This window comes from Onychomys torridus, chromosome 3 (genome assembly GCF_903995425.1).
Source record: "Onychomys torridus chromosome 3, mOncTor1.1, whole genome shotgun sequence".
NCBI lineage: Eukaryota > Metazoa > Chordata > Mammalia > Rodentia > Cricetidae > Onychomys > Onychomys torridus.
The window spans coordinates 93,436,602-93,456,431 of NC_050445.1; the positions used below are offsets into that span (position 1 = coordinate 93,436,602).

The window sequence follows — 19,830 nt, forward strand, 5'->3', positions numbered from 1 at the left end:
ACATTGCAGATCCTGAAAGTAGTGTGGGTGTAGCAGGGGTCCTCCAAACCATGCCATTCCAATGGCAACTGCAGTGCCGGGGCACAGAGGCTGCTAGCTCCTATGGCTGGGAAAGATAGAATAAATCAGATCTGCTGCCATTCATCTAAGCTCAAGTGCTAATTCTGCCTAAAGAATTGTTCTCTACTTCGCTTCTGGTCAAGAGAGGTGCAGAAAAATAATTTGAACACTGCAAGTTAGCAGTGGAGAGGCAACTGCAGGACCTCAGTGGCCTATGTTTAGCAAGGGAGGGAAAGGAAAGACTCATAACCCTAGTAGTAGAGTAAGGAAGGTCTTTCTGTCTTCTTTTTTCCCGTGGGCCACTGGGAGATAAATAAACCAGCAAATATTATTGAGCATTTATAAAACTGAACCTCGGGCCACTGCAACTGGGCTCACTTGGAGTCTTCCACATTCCAAAAGGCTTTCAGATGCCAACCCTGTTGAATGACCTACTCTTTACCCAAAGGACACTTTTCAGTCTCCATTTACAACAATTTCTGTTTTCTATGCCTCTTTTGTTATTACATTTCTACTAGAACTAAGTAAGATAATAAAGAGTGCTGTGCGATGTCTTTCTGTGTGCTGTGATATGTGTTGCTCTGATTGGTTGATAAATAAAGCTGCATTGACCTATGGCAGGGCAGGATGAGGCCAGGTGGGAAAATCCAAGAGACATAGTTGGAGGAGCAAGGAGAGGAAAGAGACTCTGCTAGCTGCCGGCAGGAGAAGCAAGGTGTGAAAGTACTGGTAAGCCACAAGTCATGTTGCAAAGTATAGGTGTATAGGAATGGGTTAACTTAAGATGTAAGAGCTAGCTAGTGAGAAGCCTAAGCCATTAGGCCATATAGTTTAAAATTTATATAAGCTTCTGTGTGTTTATTTGGGACTAAGCAGCTGTGGATTGCTGTTAGGAGAGATTTATCCCAACCACAGGGCACAGGTAGGACCAGAGAAGCCTTCCAGATACAAAAGAGAAATAACTAGTACAACCCATGATCCATATTCAATATCCAAATATATGCACTATTATTCAAATACCTATCTCCATTTTTCTTAATCACACTGCAGGCCACTTAAGTCTGGCTATCCTGCCAATAAACTATATCATCATGGATTTCATATTTGAGATAAAAAAACCATCTACTTCATTTATAAAATATAACTTAATTTACAGACTTGGGCCTTCCCAGAGATATAGTCTCAAGAGTAGATGTAGACACACAAATCACACAGTTGTTTCTATAAGGCTCGCTTCAATTTTAACTAACATCCAGATGTTACTCTTTAGTTCAGGCTGTGGGCACAGAGGATAAAGACCTCAGTGTCTCCCAGTTCTTCTTGAATGTAGCAGGAATCTTAACAGGTCTTATTAATTAAACCAAACCTGAAGCCAGGTAGTGGGGTAAATGCTGGAAGATCAGAGAAACAGAACAAGCCACAGCTACTTCACCTTGCCAGTTCCTCAGCTGATCCTGTTTCCTCAGACTGGAAGCCTCTGTGTTCTCATCCAAATGGATCTGAGCTGAACTATTGCTCAAAAGCCTAAAAGCTTAACCAGCTCTAGTTCCTGGTTTTTCATGCCTTATATACCTTTCTGCTTTCTGCCATCAGTTCCTGGGATTAAAGGTGTGAGTCACCATGCCTAGCTGTTTCCAGTGTGGCCTTGAACTCAGAGATTCAGACAGAGCTCTGCCTCTGGAATGCTTGGATTAAAGGTGTGTATGCCATTATTCTCTGGCTTCTATATCTGTTCTCTGACCCCAGATAAATTTATTAGGGTGCATAATATTTTGAGGAACACAATACCACCACATGAGTGTTTTTCTTAATATTCATAGCCCTATCTCACTCAGCTACCATTCAGGAGCCATGTGTGGATGGTTGCTGTTGCTTCCTAGATCTCTGGATCTCTTCTCTTCTCTTCTCTTCTCTTCTCTTCTCTTCTCTTCTCTTCTCTTCTCTTCTCTTCTCTTCTCTTCTCTCTCTCTCTCTCTCTCTCTCTCTCTCTCTCTCTCTCTCTCTCTCTCTCCTCTTCTATCCTACACATTAAACAAAGGCAAATGTGTGGTGCCATGCCTCTTCTGCACCTGCTCTAAGGTGCCGTTGTTTCCCATAACACTCTCAACATCCATAATTCTTGACTGCCACTCTTTCATCATTCACTCCTCTACAACATCTGTCAGTTGTAAAGAGGCAAGGTTTCCCCATCAAATGAAGTCAGTTGAAATTGCACATCTCACCAGTTGTGGTGGCGCACGCTGGTAGAGTTTGCTGAAGAAGGTGGGCAGAGGCAGGAAGGATCACGAGTTCGAGGCCAGCCTGGGCTACACATTAAAAAGAAAAGAAAAGAAAATTAACCTCTCTATATACATTTGCTAATGTGTACACACTGCTTTCCTATTGAAATTCTTGTTGTCTTCAGTCCAAGGAACATAGAATTGAAAAGTGAGAAAATTTCAAGAAGTTTTTATATATCCACCCATGAAAGTCTCCTGCATTCAAGTGCTTGTATCTATATTCAGAATGTACATGCATGCATACATGTATATATACAAATATGTATGAGTTTTCTGAATGACTTATTCTAAACTAAACAGCCTTCACCATTTTGTAAAGGAAACCTTCATATGAGAGTAAATTCAAAAGAAAATGCAAATTAAAACCATTTTCAATCTCTAAATTTTGTCTCACTTCTAGCGTCAGTTCTTTTGGTATAAAAAGAATTTATTTCAGTTGATTTGTTTTTGATAAATCAAAGTTGGATGGCAAAGAAACCTTAATATTCACCCTGTGCTTGTAAGTTGACTTCTTAATGAATTGGTAGGAAGCATCTAAATCTTTCTGGTAACATTATCATTCCACCTTTACACATCTTGGTTAACCTTACTAAGATAACTCCAGACAGCAGAGCATAAAGTAAAAGATTCAGCGGTGGGACTGTTGATCATTTCTAGGAATCCAGACAATAAACATGTCAATGTATATCTCCTTTGGGGAGTTTAGCATTTCAGCTCATCCTGGAGTCTTTAGATAGTACAGGAAATGTCACATCATTTTACGCACTTGTGATCAGTGTACCCAACACACAACATTGTTAACTTTCAAATCCTCATTGCCTATAAGCAGACTTTAGAGGTTTAGCCTTGTTGATGTGTAAAATTTCCAACTGGTATTTTGAGACTTATTTTGAGACACTGGATGAAGATAGAAGGTAGTCTTATAATCTGAGTATGAAGTTATTCTTGAAATTCATTACACATGTCTCTTTCTTTCCAAGATTTTATTTGCCAAGTGAATGACCTTGAATTATTACCAGCTTCAGTTGTGCAGAGCAAACATAATAACTGATGCCAAATGATCAGATGTACATGGAGATAAGAAACTCTTAGTCATCACTTTGAAATACAAATGGAGTTCATCTTTATCCAGAGGAGGTGTGTCACAATTTGAAAGGTGGCCCTTTGGTTTTGAAACAGTAGCTATTAAATAAGCTAGAACTTAACATTCCTATTCACTTAGTAAAATGGATTTTTATTTTGAAATATGACAGTGCTTTCTGAGCTGTAGAAACATCACCTGGGCTATCTTAATGGCTTCATTAATTTGATTTATGACTATTCTGTTTTAAAGGCTTTTATTTTCAAATTAAAGAAAATTAATAAAAGAAAAAAAGTCTCTTCCATACACTTGTTACTTTAAATGTACTTTTTCTGGTATTTAAATTTCAAAATTGCACAGTGTTGATGAAGAATTACTTAAATATGAAAGACAAAAACATCCCAACAGCTCAGGGTGAATTCCTTCCCTGAATCAAATGAAGTAAATTCCAACTTTTTTTCCTTTTTTCTTTTTCTTTCTTTCTTTTCTTTCTTTCTTTCTTTCTTTCTTCCTTCCTTCCTTCCTTCCTTCCTTCCTTCCTTCCTTCCTTCCTTCCTTCCTTCCTTTCTTTAATTCAGCAAGTGAACATATAATGAGAAAGCGCTATGGAGTTTGATGACCGAGGCTCAATCCAGCCTCAGGAATCTTGTAGCTGTGTTTTCTTGAATAGACTTCACTCTCAGACTTCTCCAAATAGTGTGAGAAGTCCAAACATTTCTCTTCTTGGTTCACATGATAAATTCTCCAGAAGATGAGGTGCTGAAATCATAATTTATTTATTGCCTGCTGCTTTACTTTCCACTGGTCCTTTTCATTTGCCTTTGCTTTGTAACCCTGTTCTAATAGTTCTACAATTGCACCTTTCTTTCTGTGTACATATTTGATGTTTTTCCTTGCCATACAAAATATACCACTGTTTCAATCACCACATAGTAACTATTTTAGAATTTTTATTTTTTTTTATATGTTAGAGTATATTGCCTGTGTGTATTTAAGTGTACTGCATGCACATAGCACCTATAGAGGACAAAGAGGGTATCTGGTTCCTTGGAATTGAAGTTACAGACCCAAGTGAAGATTCATGCACATTCTGGGAACCTAATCCTGGTCCTCTGCAAGAGGAACAAGTGTTCTTAACAGCTGAGTCATCTCCTGCTATGAAAGTACCTAATTTTTAACCATAACTATTCACATTAAAATTACTAATCTCTTTCTTAAAAATGCCTAAGCTATGATGTTGCATGAATTCTAATTGGTCTTGTAATAAAAACCTAGAGCCAGATATTTGGTTGAATGCTGGAAAATCAGAGGAAACAAGTCACAGCCAATTCTCATCTTGCCAACTCCTCAGCAGAAGGGGGAAGATCCTGTCTCCACAAATCCTCAGGATGAATGTCCCTGAGTCCTCAACCAAAAGGTCCTCCTCTCTTCTTTCTCCTGCTGCCTTATATTACTTTCTCTGCCCAGCCATATCACTTCCTGTCTCAAACTTCCTGGTGCTGGGATTAAAGGCATGTGACTCCCAAGTACTGGGATTAAAGATATGTGCCACCACTGCCTGGCTCTGTTTCTCTTTTAGACTGGATTAATCTCATGTAGTCCAGGGTGACTGTGAACTCACAGAGATCCAGGTGGATCTCTGCCTCCTGAGTGCTAGGATTAAAGGTGTGTGTCATCACTGCCTGACCTCAACATTCAAGCTAGTGGTTGGCTCTGTCCTCTGATCTTCAGGCAAATTTTATTTGTTAGAGTACAAACAAAAATATCACCACACCATGGCCATCTGTTTTTTTCCCACAACATTCAAGTTGAAGATTTGAAATGTATATATGGATCATGACCTAGTTGAAATGTTAACTCATTCTTTAAAATATTTCCCTCTCCTCTTCAGAAAACTGCTCACATTTCCTGGTTAAAAGGATGGTATTTGAACCAGGGTGGATCAACTGTTAACTAAAATCTACATTAGGTATAGTTTGTATGAGGAACAGTATTTGAAACAAATCATATTTAACAGGGAATTCCCATGTATTCAAGTGGAGTTGGCAAAATTGTTCATGGACTTATCTTCACCTTCCTCTATGAAATATGAATAGTAAGATACCCACATTACTAAATTGGTTTTGTTAGTAAATGGGTATTAAAGAATTTAGAAATGCACTAAGGACAGGTCTGGGTCCCACTGCCTGGGGGGCGGGAGGGGGGAGGACAGGGGAACCCATGGCTGATGTGTAAAATTAAAACACAAATATAATAAATTTAAAAAAAGAATTTAGAAATGACCTTGTGTAAAGGCAGTTCTTGTTGAATAGTTGAGTGACTATCAGCCACTGTTGTTGTGATTATTGCTATTCATTTCTTCTTTATTCTAGGGTTACTAGAGTGCTGGAGTATGGGACACCGCTCTCCACTGAAAGCAAAATGTGTAAATAATAAATAAAGCCAAGTAAATACATTCTTAGGAATGAAGAAAGATATGATGCACAAGGGTTATTACTGAGGTACAGACACAATCATGCCTCATAGCCAGCACACCTTACTAAAATCTTCCAATATACAAGCCAGATAATGAGTATAAGAGACTGGGAAGATGCTTCCCTGGTGGACTGTTTGAACACACACTCAATACCTGAAGGGCACTTACTTGGTTTAATCTCCAGAACCAGGTTGATTTTTTTTAATCACTTCTGATCATTGGAGTGTTACTGGAGCTTATAGCCACCAAATGAATAATTTCCTGGCAAGTTGATTAACTGTAAAAGAATAGTTGATGTTCAAGATTAGTTTTCTCGCTCTATGTCATCTCTGCCTTTTTACCTCTGTATTTTTGTCTTTGCTTCTCTGTGTCTGTTTGTCTGTCTTATGTGTATGTGTGTTGTCCTTCAGAAGCATAGACACACACACACAAACACACACACACACACACACACACACACACACACACACACACAATTTCTCTTTTGTGAACAGTCCCGAGAATTTCTTAATTAAATCTTGTCTGTGTTTGCATAACCTTAATTAATTAAGAATATAAATGATACTGAGATTGAAGAAAATTTGGAATCATTACTACTGTTCCATCTAATTAGGATACACAAAATGACCAGTACTAAAGTTGCTATCCTTATAATGACTTGTTGTTTCAGATATTTCACACTCAGTACAAACAAAGGAGAATTCTTATACATACACACACACACACACACCACACAGAGCATTCTTGTACATACACACACCAGAGAGAGAGAGAGAGAGAGAGAGAGAGAGAGAGAGAGAGAGAGAGAGAGAAGAGAGACTAATTGCAAGCTGTAATGTCTATGATCTAAGCTTGAGGATAGACAAGGTCTTTTGGCATGAAATTATGACTTGTGTCTTCTACATATTGTATAACATGGGTCATTAACAACTGAAAATAAGCATCCTTTTTTCCTTTGGTGATTTTAAAATTTCAGAATAAATGAAACTTAGGTAAGCAGCTGGGAGGCTTCCTAAGTAAACAATATCTTCTATGTGAATTGTTTATATTTTTGCTGGGATTTCTACTGGATTTATGCCAATGAAAGCTATAACAATGATTTGTTATTAAACCATTTCCATGCTAATAATGCATCTTTCTTTTGATTAGACTTCACAAACATTATGGTCCTTTCAGTCAACTTTAATTATTCCAGATAAATAAATGAAATTTATTTCTAATAAAAAATAATATTATCTGTTATACATTCTCTTAATAATAGTGTATTTAACATATACATTCATACAATGCCCACAATTTCCTTTCCAAATAGCTAATACTTGGAACTATAAACTCTAACAGATATGTACTGTAAATATTAAATAATGATAATTTTTTATAATTAATACTAAAAACATAATATGTCCTCAGAAATATCACCTACATTTTCTCAAAAATTAAAACCATTCAAAAGTCAATATTGCAAATGATAAGAAATAAATAATTCCTTATTTTCAAATAATTCTTATATTATCAATATACCATTAGTTACAAAATCACAGTATTATGTATTTAACTAGGATAACTTGAGCAGTATTTTGGGATATATCCTTAAATCATCATTTCTAGATAAAAATTAGAGTAAAGAATGTTTTGGTTTTTTGTGTAAAAGCCTTGTGTATCTAGTTTTTGGATCCCAGGTTGATCCATTTAAATTTCTCAGGAGTTTTGTTTTGTGTAGTCCCTCATCACTAAGATTCTCTTTTGTCTCCATTTTATGGCTCATAGTTTTTTGTTTTTTTTGTTTTTTGTTTTTTTTTTTACTTTCTCCATCCTGATTTATCCCCCCTCAGGTTGTTTGCTCTCTGTTTCCCCCTTTCCTTATATCATTTTCTCTTAAGACAGTTGGTGGTATTTGAAGATGGGATTTAACTATTAACACAATCTTGCCTTCACATGGCAGCCTTTTCCCTAAGGAGCTGGCTTGCCTTTGAAATTGGCTTTAGATCTGACAGTGCTTCTTCAGTTTCACATTACTGTTAGATCAATAGAGAAAAGGGAGCCAGAAAATTTGATCAGGCTATCCTAGGGCAAAAATAAAAGGTTGGTTTTTGGGAAATGGTTAATTTTCATGGGAAATGGTTAATTTTCACGATCCAGCAGGGATTTGCCAGCCTGTTCTCTTGAGGAAACAGGAATCTGGGTTTTCCATTTATTCATCTGGCTTTTCTGATTTACCAGCTTTAGGTTGTTTTTAAAGATAAGAAAGTAGAATGGATTCTGAATGTTGAATTCAATTCCTGATATGAGGTTATCTTAGAACATAGGTCAAAAGAGCAAGCTTCTCTCTCCCTCCAATCCCCTCTTCCACCACAAGCCACCTCTGCCTTTCTGGGGTCTTCAATAGCCTTTAGTCAAAGAAAAAATATTCCAAGAAACTTAAAATGCTTCACAATAAGAAAGATATCATGTAAGCCAGAGATCAAGAATCAGATAATAGGTTAATTGAAGAAGGACTTTCAAAAATGTATATATATATTTTTTTATTTACTAGTTGACAAAGTAGAATGTTAGATACCAGGCTATTTCATTATGCAGTAAGGACAAACTAAATCTGACACTCATTCTTTGCATCATTACACATAAGATGAACTAATGTGCATAGACTGTTCAGTATTTTTGCCACACAAAGCCTTTGAAAACAGTCAACTTCTACAACCATTCTTCTTTGCTGTGCTTTTTAAAAAAATATTGTTTAAATTATGGATAAAAAACTGAGGACCAGTTTTATTTTATAAAAGGGCTAGATTTCTTTTCTGTTGGGTTCATTTTCTATCATTCTTAGGACGTTTTAATACAAACTGTGTCATGTATGCATAATGGAAACCCACATCACTTTCTTCATTTGCACAGAACCAGTTTAAATTTGTCACACTTACTCCCTCATTACGAAGAGAAATAAGGAGCATGCCTTTTGAGGCTTAGGTTTGCATTTCACAGATGATATAGGCAAATGTGAGAGTGTCACACCAAATGCAGGTGAAGAGAAGGATGCTAATTAAGAACCATCATTCAATGTCATTTCTACATTAGATTAAGAAAAATCCATTACAAACACTCCATCTTATTTTTCTCAAGAGGTCGAGATCCAAGCGACTAACCTCATCAGAACAAATAGCTATAATCACTCTTTATCCACTTCACCACAGTGCAATCTGAATTTAGACCTCATTTACCTTCACCAAAACGTCTTCTAAATGCAGTGTAAGTGCTTCTCCGTTCTGAAGAACCCAACTATATACATCTCTGCCCAAATCCATTGCTGTCAAACCAAGACAGTTCATTTGATATGGGAAAATTCTCACTTGGGGTCCAGAGGCTAATTTTCCTTTTATAGACTGCCCAAGAAACAGCTGGGAAAAGAAATTCAGTGAATCAAGCCTTCAGCTCTTGCCAGAATACTGCTAACTCCAAAGGAAAAAGAACGGCTTAAATGGGATATATGCAAATATAGTTGTGTTGTTTCAAGGAAATCAATTTGGACAATCACTGTGATCTTACTTGTTATTGTTTTTATAACTTTATTGATCATGAAATTGGTCTTTCATGAAGTCAACCCCTTGTGTACATAGGTGCTGATTCATGTGTAATTGCCTTCTGAAGTCTGGAAAATATGTTACTAATTAATGATGCAGCTTTAATAGTAATATTGATTTAGCAACTCTGCTCTTTCTTCAGAAGTGGAATTCACACTACAGCCAATTAACAGAATAACACACAAAAAAAGTTATATGAATATATTGTGAAAGTGACTGTGCTATCTAGGTGACTATCTTAGCAGTTCACTTGGAGCCACACTAGCTTGAAATGAGTGGTTATAATTTTTATAATAGGATCAACCAGTATTTCACAGATGTATTTTTAGATGAAACCAATTTTAAATTTGGGGCATAATCATATAGGAAATCAATGAATCACAAATAGGTCATTTACATAATTTATAACATTAAATACTTTATTCTGCTCACATTACAAAAATGATTTAAGCCATATAATTCTGATGTCACAGAGAAGAGAAAAAAATTATGAGTGAAACTATAACAAAAACTTAGTTTTCTTTTATTGCTTCTTTTTAAAAATAAATGATAATCCATCATTATATATAAGATTGTTCTTGTCTGCTTATGTGATACCAATAGCTGTCATCATTTTCATTTTAATTTGCATGTACTTTGTGAGGTATCCTTTAATACAGAAGACATTTCATGTGCTGAAAAGCTAATACATGGCTATCCTCAACAGAAATGAGCAGCCCCGCTACCCTCACCCCCAATAATAGTAGAGACTAAAATGACCCTGGATTTCATAGACATGGGTTGGCAGCTGAAGGAATGACATGTTTCTGTTTGCAGCACAGCATGAATCCCATCCCTCAAAGCTCACAAGTGACAAGTTCCCAGATAAAAAGCTTCTGTATCAACATGTAGATATTTCAAAATACTTGAATCAGAGAATACAGATTCCAATTCATGTGTATTCTGTTATTGTTCAGGTGTATGACCTTGAATAAGATGCTCCAATTCTCAAAGATCCATTTGCCTTCACCTGTTATCAGAGAGAGATATTGTAGAGATTAAGAGCATGAATATTAAGTGAACCACTATAAAGTGATTATTACAGTAACAACACCGTGAGTCCAACTAGCAAAAATGAAGTCTGGTAGAGGTTCTGAGGGAAAACTGAATGAAATTCCCCAGAGGCATTGTACTCTGGAGTTAATGGGTGTGTTGACTCAAAGACAATTCAAGATAGCATCCCTTGTGTTCAGAAGCAAGAAGTAGAGAAAGTAGAAGCTGAGGGTTAGGAAAAAAGCTGTGAAGTTAAAGAAATATATTTAGTTGTGGTGATATTGTGTTCCCCAAAATATTGTGCACTCTAATAAATTTATCTGGGGTCAGAGAACAGAACAGCCACTAGACAGACATAGAGTCCAGAAAATGGAGGCACTCAAACCTTTAATCCTAGCATTCCAGAAGCACAAATCCCTCTGGATCTCTGAGTTCAAGGCCACATTAGAATCAGACAGCCATGGTGACACACGCCTTTAATCCCAAGAAGTGAGCCTTTCATCCCAGGGAGTGATGGCAGAAAGTAGAAAGATATATAAGGCATGAGGACTAGGCACTAGCAGCATTTGGCTGGTTAAGCTTTTAGGCTTTTGAGCAACAACAGTTCAGCTGAGACCCATTCTGGATGAGGACTCACAAACTTCCAGTCTGAGGAAACAGGATCAGCTGAGGAAATGGTAGCGGTGGCTTATTCTGCTTCTCTGATCTTCCAGCGTTGACCCCAGTACCTGGCTCCAAGTTTGTTTTTATTAATAAGTACCTCTAAGATTTCTGCTACATTTAGTTATTGTTTGTTTGTTGCTGTAGTTATTGTTTTGAGACAGGGCCTTGCTATGTACTCTCAGCTGGCCTTAAACTGCTGTGTAGCACGTGGCTGACCTTGACCTTTTGAAATCCTACTGCCTTATTACTCCCACCCCCGCCAGGTACTGGTATCATAACAGTATACTGCCATACCTAGACTGTTGTCACATTTGAATGCAACAAGTATTAAAATATAAAACTGAAAGCACAGGCTAGATGTGGTGGTACCCACTTGTAATGCTAGGACTTGGGACTCTGAGGTAGGGGCCATTTTATGCTATGGGGACCACGTCTCAACAACAAAAGAACAAGTGATTAAAACTCCAGGGCTGAATTCAGTATTCAAACCTTGAACACAGCATGTATAAAATTATGGTCTTTATTGTACTGAGCAGCTCTGAAATGTGTCCAGATCTTTTGAGTAGTTAGTAGAATGATTTGGAGGTAGAGGAAAGTAGACATAAGAAAAATCCAAAAGATGCTAATTAAAATCTGTGTTCCTCCTCCTTAAAAACTGTGTCTACAGACTAGGTGTCACTAAATTTGGGGGAAGGGGGGGGGTGAAGAGACAGAAATGAGAATACTGGCTGATTCTTTGTTCCTGATATGGGTAAATGTTTCCAACTAGGATGTCGTCCAGTTCCCAGGCTAAAATGGTTAACTACAGTATCTTCAAATGTTGATATCTTTAAAAATCGGATCTAAAGAAGACACATATGTTAAAATGTGGACACAAGATTGAGTCTTATTCAACTATTTTTATAAAAGGAGAATCTTATAATAAGGAACAGAGGAGAGACCATTATGAAGACAGAGAAAGGATATATCTAAGCCAAGGAGAAGGGCCTCAGGGGAAACTCACCTGGCACACACCTTGATTGCAGACATGAGGCCCCAGGACTATGAGATGATGGATTTCTGCTGTTTAAACTCCCTGGTCTGTGAAGTTTTGCCATGGAAACTCTAACAAAGCAATGTACTGCCTTTCATAGGAATGGTGAAAACAGAACCTCAGAATATCTGAACAAATTCTGAATTAGGGTAAGCAGATGTATATTAAGAAGGCTCACTTTGCAAAGGAAAATGATTATTTTTTCTTAATGAGCTGATAGTTACACAGAAAGTTCTGAGATATATAGCTATCATATATACATACCTTGGTATCTTACTAGTCAAGGTCATTAATGATAACTATTATAAACAAAAATCAGAACTTTTTCCCAAATTTCAGTGGCTTTATGGAATATAATTTTATAACTTGATTCTATATGTTTACTGTGATCAGTCTAAGTTAGATATGTCTTCTGTTTCTATGTGTGTGCATTGGCACACAATCACATGTGCAGAAAAATATGTGAGTGAGAATACCAGTTTTACATTTCTGTGCACACATGCTGATACCAAAGGAAAACTTGAAGTTTTGTTCCCCAGGTCTCATCTACCTTTCTTTTATTTTTTTTATTTTTTTTAAGATTGGGTCTCTCAACTGGTCTAAAGTCCACCAAGTAATCTAGGTTGGCTGGAGAGTGAATCCCACAAATTCTTCTCTCTCTGGTACCCGAGCTTTAAGATTATAGGCACATCTATTCACCACATCCAGTTTTTTAGTGTGTGTTTTTGTGAACAAACTCAGGTTTCCATGCTTGCACAACAAGCACTTTTAACAAGTGAGCTACATTCCTAGCACAATTATGTCTTCAAGCTGTCTGGAGCTTCCCATATTTCCTCTTGCCACCATGCTATTTTCTCCTTCGATTCTAAGCACATGGATGGAGAGAGACAGAACTGGAAGGATTGTTTTATAGCTAGTCTTAGATATCTCATACTTCTTTCTTCTATATACTGTTGGCCAGAAGTCAGGTACACCATTCTATCAGGTGCAAGTCACCCTAGGAAGTCTACTCTAGCTTTATACTCAGGAACAAAAGGAGAATGGAATACTCATTACATTGGTCATCATTGCATCATGGCTTACTCAATACTCAGTGTGCAGAATTCTACATAATAGAGAAGAAGGAAGAAATAGCTAACTTGAGGTAAGTTATGCTTCAATCAAACTTACTGGGAAGATTTGTAGATTTACCAATAAATAGCTATAGCAACCTGGAAAGTCTGGAGGAGAAGGTAAGGAATGTTTTCACTAAATTAAGGGAGATTCATTATTATGTGCTTTGTATTTGAGTTTGAATCCCTAGCACCCTTATAAAAAGCCAGCCTCAGCTGTTTGTGTCTGTGACGAACTGGGAAGAACTATCAGTGATGTGGATCTCTAAAGCTTGCTGAACAGACATCATAGCCTAAACAAGCTTCCAGTTCAGTGATAATGCAAAATGGAGGAAAGCAATGGACAAAGACATTTAATGTCTTACTTCTCCCTCTGCCCATGTATGCACAGATCTATATTACCATATGCTCACACACATACAACACACACATACACACACACACACACACACACACACACACACACACACTACATTTACAAATTCAGAATATTGTTCTTTGTGTGTATCAAATAATTTATTCTGTGGAGACCACTAATCCATATTTGGGGATTACTAAGAGTTCAACAGTAGTTAACAAATATTTTACCTTTTTCAATAATTTCATCCTCAATATAATGATATTTCTAGACCCCAGAAATACTAATGGTTTTCCCATTCAACAGTGAATTTTCTCTGTCCAAAGCCCTTTATCAATCTTATGCGGTTACAGAGTACCTCCTTAGCATTCTTCTTTCCTACTTTTATTTAGGGCCTCTTTGTTGTGTAACAGTTTCATCTTGAGTTTATAACATTCCATCCAGCAGGAAGCTCCTTAAGCAGGAAGGTCCAAATTGTTCCAGGAAGTACCTGAAACTGACCAGATTTACTAGGTTACTTCCTGCCAGAGTAAGATAATAAAGCTGAGCATTATACTCTTATGCAGCAGAGCTGAGCAGCAAGGAAGATCTCAGACAAACTAAGATGCAAAAGAAGACTCTCAGACCAAGCCAGCTACCAGACCAGCCGCCTGAAAGAAGAAACCATCCACACTGTTTGGAAGAGGTTTAGACCAACTGAGGTACCTGAAAAGGATACTCTTCAAACTCTGGAGCTACCTGCAGGCTGTGTGGTAATCTCCAGTTCCTGGATTTGTGAGCTGTCACCCATTCTGGATCCTGGGGTGGGCTTTGGTGACACAGCTGACTTTGAGTCATTTCTGCTCCCATAAGTAACCCTTCATCCATACTCCTGTAAGTAACCCCAATAAAACTCATTATTCTTCCAACTGGACTTTGGTGGTATCTATTATGTAGTGGGTTCCCTACCTGGGGTGAATAGACATGTATGTTTCATCTCCCTAGGAAAAGTTTGTCACACAACCAATCCTGTTCTTCTGTTTATGTACTTTTTCTTTGTTTTGCTTTGCATTGTTTAGACAGTGAACTCATTTACCTTCTGTTGCTGTGATAGAACCATGACCAAGCACAATGAGGGGAGGAATAGTTTTATTTCATCTTACAACTATGTGATCACATTTTATCACTGAGGAAAGACAGGGAGAACTCAGGGCAGGAACTCCTGAAAACAGGAACTGTAGAAAAGACCATGAATGAATGATGCTTACTGGTTCTGAAAGGACCAGTATCAACACAAGATAGGAGTCCTCAGCACAAAGGAGATTTATTTGTCCCAGCGGGGCAAAAGGTAGGGAATAAGAGACAAAGACAGAAGATAGAGGATGAGGGAGAAGGGGAAAGGAAAAGGGAGAGGGGAAAGGGATATTTGCCCTAGAGGGACAAAGGACTGCCTCTGGATAGAGACATGGAGGAGACAGATGTGGTCCATAGGCAGATGGAAGTTTGTAAAGGTAAAAGGGGAAACCTGTGGTAGGATGAGATGGTTTGTTTTGATTGGGCATGATAATCAGGGCAGCCAAAAGGGGGCTTTTTTTGATGGCTAGATTTCAAGACTTTTATAGCTGTACCTTGGTAGTCAACCCGGGAAGAGGAAGTGACAGAAAAAGGGAATAGACCTGGGTGGCTAGCTTTTGGAATGTAATCTAATGGTTTTTAACTATGCAGAGGGATTGGGATAAGGTCAAGGGCTACCAGACCATGTTTGCCATGCTCGGGCCCACTAGAACCCTGTAGGTTTGCTTTCTCTAGTTCACTCATCTTGGCTTCTTGTACAACTTAGCACCACCTGTCCAGAAGTGGTACTGCCCATAGTGACCTGGATGCTCCCACATCAATCATCAATCAAGAAAATGACTCACAGACTTGCCTACAGGCCAACGTGGTGAAGGCCTTTTTCTCAGTTGAGGTTGCCTTTCCCCATATTCCCTCAGATTGTGTCAAATTGACAGAATAAATAAATAAAAACTAAAACAAAACAGGACCCAATAACTAGCACAGTCTAACCTTGCGCCCTAGCCTGGCCTTTAATTCACTGTCTAGCTCATGGTGATCATCATGCCTCTGACTTTCTAGTGTGGTGATTATAGGCATGAGACGTCATGCCTGGTTCTCCTTCTTAATTCTCCTTTCTTCATACAAATGGATGGCTTAACCGTTGTCTTCCTCATTTGCTTTATTCACACTTCATGGATGTTCTGTGAGGATTGGTGAGGTGATGGCAGGAGAGTTGTATATGTCTACAGTAGTCAAGGCTTTTTTTTTTTTAATCTTTCAAGTATAGGCTTTTACAAAGCAGGCCAGAAGAACTTAGCATTATACCAAATACATAACAAAGCCTAATAAAAATCAGCCATTAATATTACTACTACCATGAATATTATTTGTGAAAACTGAAAACAACCTTGGTCCTTCAAGGGTACACAAAATTAAGAGCTAATGTGAGCCAGTAAATGATGATCAAAAACAAAAACAAACAAACATTCCCCCCCAAACTCCCAAACAAAACCAAACAAACTAGAGTAAGCTGTGTCTCTCTGGTTTCATATTTCAAGGTGGGTCTCCTCAGCAGTGACTGTGTCACCTGATGGCCTCTAATAGCAAACCAAGATACACAGTTGTCCTCCTGTTTACAATGCTGTTACTTAGATCTTTGTCTAGCAGAATAATCTAATAGAATCAATTTTAGAATGGCTTAAAAATCCTAGGATGGTCCTCTCATTCCTTTATGCATTCTCTGCCAGACCACTATTAAGGTCAATTACATAACTTCCCATTGTGAACTGAATTGAGACATATGGGAGGAAGAAGGCCTTGGTTGGCACTTAGTTTGGGTATAAAGGAGACATTCTTCAAATAGGCATTTATTGAAATACAGCTTCTTTGATTATGATGAAAAATTCGGGAATTTATAGATTGCATCATTTCGGGAAAAATAAATTTATTTTGTCATTTTTATTTCCTGGTAGCGTGAGATGGCAGCTATTTTATTTATTTATTAAAATGTGTGTGGTCCTTTGTTACAAGACAAAACGCTACAGGCAGTCGCTGCCATGTCATCCCTGGTGCCATGAAGTGCAAAATCAACTGGTTATAATTCTGCATGCAGTTTTCATGGTGATTGAAAATTTGATTCTTCAGGTGACAAGAGATGTCCAGATGGGGCTCTGTCTCTCCATTATTTGGAAATTTCACTTAGATCACCTTTATATGTATGTATTTTAGGAAGCTTCTACTGTATGAGTGTCCTTACTGCCCCTTACTTTAGCTGTCTCTCCCTGTATTCTCTCTCTTGGCCACCTCTCACCATCCCCAATTGATCCTTCCTTTCCAGCACCCCTCTATCCATCTATTACTATCTATTTTATTCCTTTTTCCTATACCACCTACATCTATCTGTACCACCTAGTTCCTTACTCTATACTTAACCTCTATAGTTCTAAGGATTGTAACTTGGTTATTGTTATTTAACAGCTAATATCCACATATAAGTGAATACATACCATATTTGTATTTCTGGGTCTGGAATATCTCATTCAGGATTTTTTTTCTACTTCCATCCATTCACCTGTGTTGTTGTTGTTGTTTTTTTTTAACAGCTGGGTAATACTCCATTGTTTGAATGTACCACACTTGCTTTATCCATTCTTCTGTTGAGGGACATCTAGGCTGTTTCCAGTTTCTGCCGTTTATGAATAGAGCAGTAATGAATATGGTTGATCAAGTATCTCTGTGGTAGGAGTGAAATGTATATGCCTAATAGTGGTATAGCTGGGTTTTGAGGTAGATCAGTTCTTATCTTCCTGATGATTATTTCCTGACTTCCACTGTATAAGTTTGCACTCTGACTAGCAATAGATGAGTGTTTCCCTTTCTCCACATCCTAGCCAGCATGAACTGTCACTTATTTTCTTGATCTTAGCCATTCTGATGGGTATAAGAATGAAGCTTCCAGTACCAGGATTGAATTATATATAATTGAGTTGTTGGCCAAAAGGGTCCTAGAGGAATTCCCAAACAACTCAGGATGTTGCCAAGAGAATTGGTTGCTGTCCACAAACTGGCAGCAAGGCCCCATTGCTGAAGACAGCACGTACACAACTCAGTGAACACAGAGGAAACAAACTGGTGTTTACATAGAGTCCCATAAAGACACCTGTATGTTCTAGTGTCTTTGGTACACTAAGATACTCTGCATGATACCAAAACAGAAATATAAACACCAAACCTTTGATCTACAATTGTGTCTCGCCTGCAAGAAATGTTAGAGCAATGGTAGCACAAAGCTTGTGGGAGTAAAAACTAATATCTGATTAGTGTTAAGGCCCACACTACAAGATGGAACTCATAACTGACATTGCTTGGATGACCAAGAATCTGAGACTAGATAGCCAGGGGCCTAGGGTAAAAATCAAATACTACTGTTATTATTATTATTATTTTTTAAAGTAGCAATTGCAGCAGTCGAAGAGGAATTTGGTAGCTACCTTACCTGTTCATGGAGTGGGATCTTTACCAGCTTTTGGGCTGGAGGCTCTCACCTCAGACTGGAAAAACTAGGAAATCTCCACTGGGACCACAATTGTGGCTGTGCAGTTTGATGGGCTTGGGGTTCTAGGAGCAGATTGCAAAATGACCACTGAATCCTACATGGCCAAGTAGTGAACTGACCTACAAGAAAAACAACAAGGCAGTTTACTCTAGAACAACCACTGGATCCTAAATTGCCAAGTAGGCATTGACTGGCAAGCTGGCCCCTATTCATGATCATATCTTCTGCTGCTGCTCAGGCTTAGCAGCTAATACCCAAGCAGTAGCTGATGCTGTCACTTATTAGCTTGGTTACTATGGAACTGAATGAGCCTCCACTAGTACACACAGCCGCCAGTTTCTTTAAGAAGATGCATTACCAATACAGAGAAGATCTAATAGCAAGAATCACCATTGCAGGCTGGGACCCTCAGAAAAGAGGGCAGGTGTATTTAATTCTAATGGAGAATATAATGGTAAAGTAGTCCCTTGCCATTGTAGGCTCCAGGAGCTCATTTGTCTATGGCTATGATGATGCTACCTATCAGAAAGGCATGACCAAGTACAAATGTCTGCAATTTCCTGTCAGTATTCTTGCTTTGGTTATGGAATGGGATGGCTTCAGTGGTGGGGTGATCTGCTTGGCAGCCATTTCAGAATCCAGGGTAGGGCAGTGAGTACTTTTGGGAGACCAGATGCTCAAATTCACCATTGCTTCTTTACCACCTCCCTGAATCCCAGTATTATAGGGTTTAATAAAAGACATTCATACTGATATAAAAGTTAATAAACAGTTTGTCAAAGAGGGGGAAATAGCAATAAAATGCCTCCTAATGACATTCTGCTACACTCATAGATTAGTGCTTTGCTCAGCCATCACTAGAGAAGCATCCTCCTGTAGCAGTTGGCAACAAATACAGAAATCCCAGTCAGATATGCCGATCATGAGATCTTAGAACACTAAGCCCTAAATAGGATGTTTCTATCCAATCCCTTCCCTCAGGACTCAAGGAACCCCATGGAAGAAGAGACAGAAATAGTTTAATAGCCAGAGGGAATGGAGTACACCAAGACAACAAGACCTTCTAAATCAAAATGAGCAAAGCTCATATGAAGTCACAGAGCTCCAGGCAGCATTTACAGAGCCTGCATAGGCCTATACCAGGTCCTCTGCATATGTATTATGGCTTCCAGTTTAGTGATTTTATTGTACTCCTGAGCATGTGAAAGAGTGGGTCTCTGATTCTTGTTTCTTCTCTTGGGCTCTTTTCCCTCTGCTTGTTCAAACCCAGTGTGATAGTGTTTGTTTTATCTTGCTATGATTTATTTAATATTTTATCATTATGCTTTTAAAACAAAGAATTGATTCTTTTACTGACCTGTTGGTGTGAATAATACCACTGTTTTCTCCAATAGTAGAAGAAATGAAATGAAAATATCTTCTCTGATATTTCTATGATAGACTTTGAGTTCTTACAGTGTCTTATGAATATCAAGGTTAAGGAGCCATCCATCAATCCATAGCAGTTTGCCTCTCAGAATTAAAAAAAAAAAGTTTTGGTTGTAACTTAATCAGCTACCATGTCAAGCTTGTC

General features: G+C 38.1%; 1 pseudogene; it reads left to right on the forward strand.

Moving 5' to 3' along the window:
• The window catches only part of LOC118580086, a 94,069-nt pseudogene extending 75,100 nt beyond the window's left edge, over positions 1 to 18,969 (forward strand).
• The last annotated feature ends 861 nt before the right edge of the window (positions 18,970 to 19,830 follow it).